Source organism: Orycteropus afer, unplaced genomic scaffold (genome assembly GCF_000298275.1).
Source record: "Orycteropus afer afer isolate SDZICR_OR568_19922 unplaced genomic scaffold, OryAfe1.0 scaffold00014, whole genome shotgun sequence".
NCBI lineage: Eukaryota > Metazoa > Chordata > Mammalia > Tubulidentata > Orycteropodidae > Orycteropus > Orycteropus afer.
In genome coordinates, this window is record NW_006921601.1 from 2,344,379 (window position 1) to 2,357,470 (window position 13,092).

Consider the following 13,092-nt stretch of genomic DNA (forward strand, 5'->3'; position numbering starts at 1 on the left):
GATAAATGGAAAAAATATAGAAGTTGTCAAAGACTTTGCATTGTTTGGCTCTATAATTGATGCCAATGGAAGCAGCAGTCAGGACATCAGATGATGTAGCACTGGGCAAGTCAGCTGCAAAAGACCTCTTTCAAGTGCTGAGGAGCAAGGATGTCTCCTTGAGGACTAAGGTGCACCTGACACAAGCCATGATATTTTCAATCGCCTTATATGCATGTGAGAGCTAGACAATGAATAAGGAAGACTGAAGAAGAGTTGATGCTTTTGAGTTGTAGTGCTGGCAAAGAATGCTGAAAATACCATGGACTGCTAAAAGAATTAACAAATCTGTCCTGGAGGAAGTGCAGCTGGCATGCTCCTTGGAAGCGAGAATGGCCAGACTTCTTCTCACCTACTCTGATCATGTTATCAGAAGGGACAATTCCCTGGAGAAGGATGTCATGATTGGTAGGGGAGAGGGCCAACGAAAGACGGGAAGGCCCTCAACAAGATGGATTGACACAATGGCTGCTGAAATGGGCTCAAGTATAGCAGGGATTGCGGAGCTGGCATGGGACCAGGCGGTGTTTCTTTGTGCTGTGCATAGGATTGCTATGAGTCTGAGATGACTCGATGGCACCTAACAACAACAACAACAACAGGAAACAGCAAAAAAAGATGGAAGGAATACACAGAGTCACTGAACCAAAAAGAATTGGTTGATGTTCATCCATTTCAGGAGGTGGCATATGATCAAGAACCAATGGTATTGAAGGAAGAAGTTCAGGCTGCATTGAAGGAACTGGTGAAAGAAAAGGCTCCAGGAATTGATGGAATACCTGATGAGATAGTTCAACAAATGGATACCCTGCTGGAGGCACTCACTTGGCTATGCCAAGATATTTTGAAGACAGCTACCTGGCCAACTGACTGGAAGAGATCCACATTTGTACCCATTCCAAAGAAAGGTGATCCCACAGGATGTGGAAATTATTGAACAATATCATTAATAGCACATGGAAGTAAAATCTTACTGAAGATAATTCAAAAACTGTTGCAAAGTATATTGACAGAGAGCTTCCAGAAATGCAAGCTGGATTCAGAAGAGGACGTGGAACAAGGGATATCACTGCTGATGTCAGAGGGATCTTAGCTGAAAGCAAGGAATACCAGAAAGATGTTTACTTATGTTTTATTGACTATGCAAAAGCATTAGATTGTGTGAGTCATAAAAAGTTATGGATAACATTGAGAAGAACACTTGATTGTACTCATGAGGGACCTATACATAGATCAGGAGGCTCTTATTTGAACTGAACAAGGGGATAGTACATGGTTTAAAATCAAGAAGGGAGAGTGTTAGGGTTGTATCCTTTCACCATACTTATTGTATGCTGAGCAATTCATCCAAGAAGCTGGATTATATGAAGAAGAATGTGGCATCAGGATTGGAGGAAGGCTCATTAACAACCTGTGATACGCAGATGACACAACTTTGCTTGCTGAAAGTGAGGATGACTTGAAGTGCTTACAGATGAAGATTGAAGACTACAGTCTGCAATATGGATTACATCTCAATATAAAGAAAACAAAAATCCTCACAACTGGACCAATAAGCAGCATCATGATAAGTGGAGAAAAGATTGAAGTTGTCAAGGATTTCATATTACTTGGTTCCATGATCAACACCAATGGAAGAAGCAGTCAAGCCATCAAATGATGTATTGCATTGGGCAAATCTGCTGCAGAAGACCTCTTTCAAGTGCTGAAGAGCAAGGATGTCTCCTTGAAGACTAAGGTGAGCCTAACCCAAGCCATGGTATTTTCAATCACCTCTTATGCATTTGAGAGCTGGACAATGAATAAGGAAGACTGAAGAAGAGTTGATGCTTTTGAGTTGTGGTGTTGGAGAAGAATGCTAAGAGTACCATGGTCTGCTAAAAGAACAAACAGATCTGTCCTGGAATTCTCCATGGAAGTGAGAATGGCCAAACTTTGTCTCACCTACTTTGGTCTCATTGTCAGAAAGGACCATTCCTTGGAGAAGGATATCATGCTTCGTAAAGTGGAGGGTCATTGAAAGAGGGGAAGGCTCTCAACAAAATGGACTTACACAATGGCTGCAGTGATGGGTTCTGGCACAGCAAAGATGATGAGGCTGGCACAGAACAGGGCAGTGTTTCATTCTGCTGTGCATAGGGTTGCTATGAGTTGGAGACGACTCTATGGCACCTAACAACAGCAACAACAAGTATTGATGTTGTACCAAAAAACATCATTTGTGAGTCATAAATTATAATGTCCAACACTTGGTGAACATTTCTTATTTGCCATAGTGATCTCTATAAAATAAAGTAAGCCCACATTTTATTGTATAAAATACTTTATTGTATTTTTGATGAAAGTACACACAGCAAAACAGGTTCTCATTCAACAAGTTCTACACATAATGTTCAGTGATCTTGCTTTCATTCTTCAATTTGTGTCAACATTCTCATTATTTTCATTCTAGTTACTCCAGTCCCATTAATTTTGTCTCACTGCCACCTCCCCCCACCCCCACAACTTCTTGTCTATGCTTTAGAGTAGCTGTTGTCCATTTGGTTTCATGTGGATAATTTTTAAAATAGCACAGTTCTCAAGGTTGAAATTCTTCACTTTTGATTTAACCTGCTCTGTAGTCAAAAGGTGATTTCAGAGAATAGTTTCTGATTTCAACGTAACTCTGGCCAATACTCTTGAGTATTTTTCCAGTCCCAAAGGTCCAATAAGTCTGGTTTCTTTGAGACTTTTAAGTTCTTTTCTACATTTTTTTCCCCTGTTTCTCTCAAGATCCATCTAATGTGACCTAAATGAGAACATTTGGTAGTGGTAGCTGGGCACCATCTAGATCTTCTGATGTCAAGGCTGTGGTTTGTGGAGACAATTAGTTCTGTATTCTGATTCTTCCTCTGATTCTTGGATTTTCTTCATTCTCTTTTGGTCCCGAAGAATAGAAAGCTAATAGTTGTATCTTAGAGGCCCATTTGCAAGCTTTTAAGACCCCAGACTCTGCTCATCAAACTGAGATGCTGAACATGAACTTTATGACCTATGTTATGCCAGTTAACTGAATTGACCCAAAAGACTATGAACCTAAGTCTTCAAACCAAGAAAACTAATCCCGTGTGGTGATTAGTTATGTCTAAGAAGTGTCCACATCTATAGTTCTATAGCTTCTATTTGATTTATTACATCTATTATCTATCTATCTTTTTTTTTGAAATTTTTATTTCATAATACTTGTTTTTATTTTAAGGAAACAAAGATGTTTACAAACACATATGAATATAAATACTAAATAGTTACTGACAGTTTTTTTTTTTTTAATGGATACATAGTGTATTAATCCCTGAGTGGCACCAATGGTTAAAGACTTGGCTTCTAATTTAAAGGTTGGAGGTTCAAATCTACCCAGAGGCACCTCAGAGGAAAGGCTTGGAGGTCTACTTCTGAAAAGTCACAGCTGTTGAAAACACTGTGGAGCACAGTTCTACTCTGCAACACATACTCACTGCCATCAACTTGATTTGACTCATAACGACTCCTCCTTGGGTTTCCAAGGCAATATCTCTATGGAAGTAGAGTGCCCCATCTTCCTTCCAAAGAGTGGCTGGTGGGTTTAGCAGTCAAATGTCTTAGGCACTGTGCCACCAGAGTTTATATAGGGTTGTCATGAATTGGAATCAATTCAGTGTCAACTGTTTATAGACTGCCATTCTATTCCATATGTTAAGGAGCTCTGGTGGTGTAGTGGTTAAGGCATTGGTTGTTAACCAAAAGGTTGGTGGTTTGAACCACTCAGCCACTCAACAGAGAAAGATGAGGCAGTCTGCTTCCTTGGAAACCCAATGGGTGTTGCTATTACTCAGAATCAACTCAATGCTGGTGAGTTTGACTTTGGTTTTACATGGTGTGTTGAGAGAAGAAATTTTCATATGCTTAAGGTTTGCCTTTGCTGCAACTTAAATGTGAATTGGTATTTATTATCTGCATGAAATGTTCATAAAGCATTAATTCTTCAAAACATTAAACATCAACAGGACCTGACTGTTTTGTTACACTCCAAGAGGAAGAACCACTTTTTCTTTCTGAATTAAGTACTGGAATTTTTGAATGGAAGAGAATTCCCATTTCCTCTACCCCTCCCCGCCCCCCATTTATTAGTTAGGAATTTTCTGTTGCTTTAATGCCAAGATCCAATGGAGTTGCATATTTTAAGAACATTTACCTATCCCTCCTCTAGAACCTTGTATCTAAGTTGGCCAAACTAGTTTCCAGTAAATAAAAGTATCTTAATTTTGCATTCCATTGTTAACTCTAAGATAAAATTTCTTGGGAAAAAAGACATGGATGAGATAAAATTATTTTCATCATTTCAGTTAATGGTATTCATGGAGATGTTAAAATCAGAAAGTGGGAATCATCTTTTATTTCTCCTTATTCTTTACTTTCTTATATAAATATGGAATCCATCACTAAGTGCTAATTATTCTATCTCCAAAATAATATCTTGAATCTATCCATCCTCTCTCAATTTCAACTGCCAACACTTAAGTTTAAGCCACTGTAATTCCTTACTTAAACTGTGAAAATAACTCCACAAGTAATTTGTTTCATCTCTTGCCCTTCTTTAAACTACTTTTACCTGCATAATAGGTACAGAGATGATCTTTTCCACCTAAATTTCATAATTTCCATTTTCTGCATTTATTTTTTTTCCCAGTGGCTACTCATACTATTTTGAATAAATTTTATATCCTTACTTTAGTGGCTTGAATTTTGTGCCCCCAAAATGCAACAGCTCCCTTCCCACTTCCTCCCCATAGTTACCTCTTCCCTGTGTCCTTCCTTCCATGCGCTCCTGCCCACCCCCCCCAGCTGTCTCCCTATGCAGATGTTTCATTTTATAAATAGAATTTAAAAGGGGCTCTTTGTAGGGAGGAGGTGTTTTAGGATTGTTTAGATAGTGAACTCGCTTGTTCAGATACTGGGGCTCTGCTGTGGTCACTGAATATTATTGTTTTTTCAAATCATCAAGCTCATCCTGCTTTGTTATTTTGGTCCACACATCAGGGATTTTACCTTTATCAACAAATTTTTTCTGATATTTTTCTTCTAGCTTTGATCTGAAGTGACAGATAAACCATTTCCAATATGGCTGTGCGGATGAATCTGGGTTGATGCTCCATGTGGCATATTCCCCTCCTGCTTCTCAGTATTTCTTATAGGGGACTTTCCAGTCATCTCTCAAAACCAATAAACAGTCACTTGCTACCAAAGTAGTACAGCTTTCAATGGTAAAATGGTCTGTTTTATACCAGTTCCCTCCTTCGACAGCCCGAGGATGGTGGAGGGGAACACTGTGGTCTCCTTCATGTGTAGGAATTGTGTTTGTACAAATTGCTTTACAGCAAGGATATTGTTTCCAGCAGCCACAGAGATGTTCAGAAAGCAGTTTTTCAATCTCAGGAACTATTTCTTCTACAGACATACTCAGAAAATCCTCTTCTATTCTTTTGATTGTGGGATCCAAGACTTCACTCATGGTTTCTTTGAGAAATTCAGTATCTTTTATCTCCTGGTGTTCAATGCTTACCAAGTCTTGGTGGAAAGATCAAGTTATTTCCCAAGTAATCACAGAACAAATCCAACCATTCAGATGCAGTACTGCTTTTGTCTTTAGCTACTGCAGTGGATTCATGAATGGCTGAGAGGATGACATTCTTGATGTCATCTAAACTGATTTTTAAAAAAGTCTTCACTTTTTCACCTCTTTTGTCTGAACAGTATCTACGAATATGCTGTTCAATGTAGTTCCTAAAAAATGATTGTGAATGATGAATGTACTGCCAGTAATTATCAAAGTTTTCTTCCTCTGCCAGAGAGGTAAGAAGGTGTTTCTCCAGGTTAGTCCTGTTTCCCTTGTATTCAGGGCCGGTAGCTCACATGTCCCCAGCAATTTTAGGGGCTATTTCATTTCATATGGTGGTGGAGACAGCAGAAGTGAGCTTATACCACAGAAAATGAACAAAAGTTTTGATGGAAGATGCTACTTGGCATGAGATCTTAAAATTTATGAAGAAATCCTTTTTCTTGCTTTCCAGATAGTTTATAGGATCATTTGCTCTCTTGAATGTCCTGTGCAGCTCCTTAAAATTCTCTGATGCTCTTTGGAACAAACACAAAGATAAGTCAATTTTGTATTTACTTGTGAATGTGTATCTTTCTTCAGGGGATGCAAATGTCACCTCCTCATCTATCATTCTCAAGATTTTGTGGAAGTCATTTGGGTTGTAATCATGCTGTTGCCTCCTAATGCTGTTAATAGTTTCAGTAAATCTTGAAAGAATGCCGTCAGTAGTCATATTTATGAACAATTTATCATGGACCTCTAATGACTTTTTTTTTTTTAAAATTGTGACTTGGTGAAGATTTACGGAGCAAATTCACTTTCCATACAGCAGTTCACATACACTTTGTCTCTAATGACTTTTTGACTCCCAAAAATGTCTTGCCCATTTTGATTAGTATATCATAGTTGATTTGAAAACTTTCTCTGGAATTACTTTTTAATAATAATGCCTCCACCATGTTTTTCTCCTTTCTGAAGTAGTCCAAAAGTATGTTTTCAGAATCCACATCAATGTTAGTCTTTGTGGGTAGAGGGAGAGCTGAGGATACCTCACAGACCCATTTTTCCCAAAGTTGGTTGAATTTCTTGTGTAGCTCTTCCTCATTCAACTCTTTCTCCCTTACATTTAAAGCCAACATTCAACTTCTTTCCAACAATTCCTTTTCATAAGCTGACTTTTTTTTGCATCCAGTTTTCTTGGCTTTTCTTTAAACAAATAAACTCACCAACTTTTCTTTTACTTTCTGAAATAAGTGCCTCTTTAAGGATTGTCAGTTTATTCTCAAAATATTCTTTCCACTGAACCAGTATTTCACTCTCTGGGCCTTCATTAAAATATTTTTCAAGGTCTTGCTTGATGGTTTCATATTTTTCTGTCACTGGAGCCTCAACTTCATTGGGTTTGAGTACCTGGATTTTTCCATTCTGAATCTTGTTGGTCAGCTTATTCTGCAAGCCCAGCACATGACTCCTCAGCTCCCAGGTCCACTGGTTATACATTATTTCCAATTTGCTCATGGCCATGACCTCTCAGGTGTTCCAGAAGCTGAAAATAAAGTTTTCATTCATGAGGGCCCTCCATAAATCTTGAACTCGGAATTTTATTTCTGATATCTTCACAATGCTGCCCCTGGATTCTTCCTTGGCAGTCACAAGAATTCTGTTTTCAGGTCCTGAACATTGTGATTGCAGTGAGGATTGGGAGGGGCCATTGGGGGATTGCCATCCCAGAGGTTAGCAAAGTAGTAGACATGAATATTAACATCAAACTTAATGACATCACTGAAGCGAGTTACATCTGAGCACTGTTCTTGTTCAGCTGCTGTTGCTGCCATTTGGTCTAGTTTCTGCTCTAGCCGCCTTCTTCCTTCCATAGTTTGGTCTCTAGCTGTAACTTCCCCTACATTCTGATGGACAAATAGGCAACTTGGGGAGATTTTTACTTGTTTCATCTTGAGAAAAGCTTGGACAACTATTTGTAGAATATCCTGCATCTCTGATGGATTCTCTCCAAAAATATTGATCAAAATCAAGTTTCTGAGTCCAATGACAAAGGTTGCTAACTCATTGACCATATTCTGGGATTTGTTGCTGAGTTCTGGTGCCTGCAGTCCTTCTGTATCCACAACAAGCAAAAAGTCAAAGCCAAGTTCCTCTGTGAATGTCTCCTCCACCTTCAGAAGCTTCATGTAGGCCCCCCAGGCACACCTCTCTGCACTGACAGTGAACTGTTGCCCAAAAAGGGCATTTAGTAGGGTGGACTTCCCTGAGCTCTGCAGGCCAAGAATAGAGAACAAACAGCCATTTGTCTCCAAGTTTCTCAGAGACTTTGTCAAAAACTGCTGCCACATATTTCAGAGCTACATAACAAGCATCCCCGTCCATTAGCTCAGTTGGAGCCCCGGATATCATCAGATCAGCAGCAATTTGGGGGAGGGAGAAGCAAAGAGTATCTCTTGTGGAGGAAGCTTCTTCTAACTTCATGGATCTGTCCAACTTCTCTGAGAAGGTGCTCTATTCCCAAGGTACAGTCACTAATCTCTGTTGAGATGGCTTCTATCTTATTCTGCCACTCTCTGAGGGAGTTGCTCTTTGGTGTCTTTTGCTTTTCTGTTTGTATCCGTGACCACAAAGAGCTTTGTTTCTCACGCAGTTTTTCCAAGTGCCCAGTGGTTAGGTTGTTCAAAGACACACTTAACCACTGCAGGAAGTAAAGTTTGGTGTGAGTTTCAGAATGTTCTTGGAGAATTTCAAGGACAGATTGCATTAAGTCATTTAGAGGAAAGGCTTTGGTCAACTGCTGACATTGTATTCTTTGTTTATCTGTCTCAATGTGATTCTTATTGTTCAATGCTCCAATTCCCCTTTTCTCTCGGATGATAGAGTTCTTTGTCCTTTTTACACCAAAGATGCCATAGTTGTCCCTGAAGGGATAATAAGTTTTCCTTATCTTGCTGTTGTTGTTGTGGTTATGTGCCATCGAGTCAGCCCCAACTCATAGCGACCCCCCCTTGGGTTTCCAAGGCAGTATCACTACAGAAGTAGATTGCCCAACCTTCCTTCCAAGGAGTGACTGGTGGGTTTGAACTGCCAGCCCTCTGGTTAGCAGTCAAGTGCCTTAGGCACTATGCTACCAGAGCTCCTTTCCTTCATCTTAGATAACTCCATTTCTTCCAAGAGGGCAATTAGCATCTGTGCCTTTTCTTTGGCTTCCTCGCAGTCTCTCTGGACTTCTTCTATTAGGAATTCTTGCTTATGAGCAATCTGGGCACAGTCCTCTAAGCTGAGAGCTAGGTCAGATAGCTCTAGCAAATGTCTGATTGTACTCGTGAGCTCTTCTGTTAATTCTGCCTCATTTCCTTTTTTTAATCCCAATTTTCACTTTCTGGCTGGAATTATTGGCCACATTTTTTTCTTTGTCATCAAGCAAACAGATCAAAGATTTTGATGACTGGCACAAGTCATGAACGATTTTTCTGTTTTCTGTATTGTTATCAAAAGCTGACATGAGGACCACAATGAAAGAAGAGATTTCCTGCAGAAAAGTGAGCTGTCGCTCATGCTCCTTTGCATCTCCATGGAGACTGGTGAAGGACACACAATTGTCAAAGCTATCCTCACCTACCCCCCCACCCCCTGGCAGAGCCAGCAGATTTCCACTACACCCCTCATTAAGAGACAATTTTTACTGCTCCCTGTGCAGTGTTGATGAAAAAAGACATCATGTTTACGATTACTGACAAGTGAGCTCATGATCTGAGATTTGGACATAGAGATGTCATTTCCAACTCAAATGAAGGATACAATGGAGGTAGGTACATGACACATCTGCTGATTCTTGTAATTGTCCTTTCTGTTTGCTGAATTACCTGCTTGCTGTCAGCTTCCTCTAATTTGACTGAGAGACCAGAGAGAGAATTCAATTTGAGAAGTGCAAGGGTGGGGTACTACAAGAGGAAGGGCAAACTGACAAATGGAAAGTTTGGCAAAAATATATTGCCTGGTCAAGTCATCAGCACAGGGATAAATTGCTATCTGAATAGAGTGGGTGAATGTTGCACCTCAGATTAGTGGCTGTAGTATAGTGAGATTGTCAGTGTCTTCAACAGTCTTCATATGTGTCAAAAGCCTCATTTTCCTTTCCTGAGGCACTTAGAGAGACTGGGTCTTGTGTTTTCTCAACACCCTTGATTGAAGACCAGGTATCTCAGCTTATAATCTAACATCAGTAGCTTCTGTAGGAAATAGAAAGAAAGCTCTTGTTCAGAGGTGGGCTTGGTGTTGTACACAGAGGCCTTGTAGACCAGATGGAAATTAGCTCTGCTCATCCTCTTTCGGTAGTAAAGTTTCAGGTCTAGATACTGCAGCAAGTCTAGGAAAGCTCCACATTCTATCACTTTCATTTTGTTATTTTCATTATTATCTGCTTCATTGGGCTGTTTCTTTTGATGGAAGAGATGTTTCAATTGTTTTCTCACATCATCCATAGGCAAAGAAGAGACAGTGGCTTCATAATCCCCATCAATAAGCAATCTCATCTTTCTCTAGGCTTTCTCAATCATAATCTGACCCAAGTTTGCTTAGGACATATGCAACTTCTATGGACATTGATTACCCCATGTGATGTCTTATTAATACTAAATGTTGTGTTTTCTTCTCTCGAGAAAGAGCTGTAATTCCTACATGGCTGTCAGACCTGTGAGCACCAGGAAACCCTGAGCCCTGTAGTTGCAAGTATTTTTCAGCCTGTGGTATTATCATGGGCCTTTTGCAATTCATGCAGCAAGTAGTCTAACTCATCACACCCTAGCAGATACAGAAAAGTATTGTTTTCCAAATTATAACCTGCACCAGCTGCAACGGAAAGCAGCAAGAGCTGTGTGTCTGGCTGCTCTATTTCTCTGAGGTTCTCCAAGAAGGAGTTGAGAGACAAGCTGATCTTATAAGAGGCTTTTCTTTGAGCTTCCTCCACAGTTTCCTTGGCCTTAGATTTGGCCTTAAATTCCACGAGTCCCTTCTGTGTCTCCTTTAAAGTTTTAATTAATTCAGGAAATTGAGAAATGTTCACTTGCTCTTGGTAAGACTTTGATTGGAAGAGCCACTGCATGAAGGAATGAGCCTGAGGAAAGTTTTCTACTTTGTAGATGTGAAGATCCAGAAGAGTGCACAACTGAGACTTAATAAACTTAATGCTGTGAATGGAAGACCCTTTGCAGAAGTTGACAGTGTTCACCAGGATATTCTGCAAGTTCCAATCTGTGAGGCATATATTAATCCAGGTGTCATAACCTAATTTTCTGACTCAATATTTGCATGAAATTTAGCAGTTTTTTCAGCTGCTGTTCAGGATCAGATACCTCCCAGGATTTCACATCCTCTAGGAAAACCTTAGCTTCCTGTCCAGCACTGAAGAATTCCTCTCCATCTTGGATCTGGGCAGTGAGGCCAGTCAGAGCAGTGTGGCTGTCTTTCAGGCAGTTTGCCACCTGATGGGATCCTTAAAATCGCTTTTGTGGCTGGAGAGGTTGATGTCCCAAATGGGCACCAGGTGAAGTTCCTGGTCAATGACACACCAGGTTTGATTGCTGGCAATAAGCTCAGCTTTCCACTGAGCAAGGCCATCTGCTTCTGGTGGGCCACCTGTGTGGGCAACAGACAATTGGATTTTGGTTTGGAGATTTTGAAATTTAGTACTTTGAGTGGCTGTTTTTGAATGAGACTCTGAAACGTTCACACCTGCAGCAATTTTCACTCCAAAACCACTGTAGCTGCCCCTTGTGTATGTGTCCAGAGCCTCTGCTGACTGCTGCTTCACTTCTGCCAGTTGCTCTCTTCGGAAACCCTCTGAAACAACTTTCCACCAGTAGATTCCTCCCAGGTGCTGAGGGCCCTGGTTAGCGTGAGAGCCAAACCTGAGGAAGAAGGCTTCAATTCTGTGCCTCAGTAAGGGGAGTGTCTGAGCCTTCAGATCATCCCAGAAGGTCTTCAATGCATTTTAGTTCCTGGAGAGCAGCCTTAGAGAATTGGAGCTCGACAGTGGGAAAGTAGCAGGAGGCCAGTGGGACATAGTTAAACTTGGCTGTGCAGGAATAAGAGTGCTCAGACTGTGTCAGCTCTCCTGAGATTCTGAATGTTTGCTGTGATCCATACCTGCCTCCAGGCTGGATACCCACTCTCCACCCTTGGCTAAGGCTGTGATACTGAAGCCCAGCTTTGTTATAGCCTGGATGGACATAGATTCTGCATGATAAGATGAAAATTCCTTTGTTTCTATCCGAGTGCCCTGCTCAGAGCCAAGTGAGCAATTCTTGGGGAAACTGAGTATCTTCTCTCTCTTTTCCATCAGACTGCTTTGGTGACTGGTTTTATAAATTCCCTGCAGGGCCAGTTCTCCAGACACCCATTGCAGTAGATCTCTATCTGAGAGGTTTTGCCTGTGGGACAGTGTCCCCTCCATGAGGTTGAGTTGTCTCTGCATATTTTCCAGAATTTCCCTTAGAGGCCTCTCAGGCGGTGACCAATACTGTCTTGGGATCTCCATCGTTTGCCTCAGCTTTGGGAGCTCTGGTAGCATAGTGGCTAAGACACTTGCCTGCTAACCAGACGGCTGGCGGTTCAAACCCACCAGCCACTCCTCGGAAGGAAGTTTGGGCAATCCTACTTCCGTAGTGATACTGCCTTGGAAACCCAAGGAGGGGTCACTATGAGTCGGGGCCGACTCGACGGCACATAACAACAACAACTGCTTCTTTTACCCTTACTGTCTCTTCTTGTCAGTGTTTCCCTTTTGACATCAAGTCCATCAGCTCCTTCAGTGCCTGCTGTGCTTGCCTTTGCTTTCTCTTCTGAGACTTCTGTACCTTTGAAAGGCTATTTGAGTGTGACAGATTAAGTAGTTTCTCCATGGCTCGTTTTTCCCAAGGATATCGTGCCTGGGATTATAGCTTCAGTAGGTCTTTTTCTTCTAGATATTGTAAGGCTTGGGCACAGGTCACACCCAGTTGTTCCTGCAGCTTGGGCAACCAGTACTCAGAAGCCAGTCCCACTTCTTCCAGCACCTCTTGATATCTTGCCTCTTTTTGACTTTGAGCAGATGTTCATCAGGGATGTACTTTGCTGGGTCCATGGCTATGGGGAGAACAGATATTCATTTAGTCTGACTGTGTTCTGAACTTAAGACGTATTAGCCACATGGCCAAAATGGTGACTGTAGTAAGGATGCAAGTTTCCAAGGCTTTCTCACTCCTTCTTTTCATTCAAACATAGTTTGTTAATGATTTTTTTTTTTTTTTTTTGTGTGTGTGTGTGTTTACAATACATCATTCTGGGTGTTCTCAACATGTATTGCCATTTCAATTGCCAGAGTGAGTTGAAAGTTAATAATCTGGCTTTTGGCACCTTCTGTCCAATCATAAATTACACGGACAGCATTAAACTAG

At 40.9% G+C, this 13,092-nt stretch overlaps 1 pseudogene; it reads right to left on the reverse strand.

The window, feature by feature from the left end:
* Positions 1-5,035: 5,035 nt before the first annotated feature.
* Positions 5,036-12,779, reverse strand: LOC103208843 (annotated as a pseudogene).
* Between the last annotated feature and the right edge of the window lie 313 nt (positions 12,780-13,092).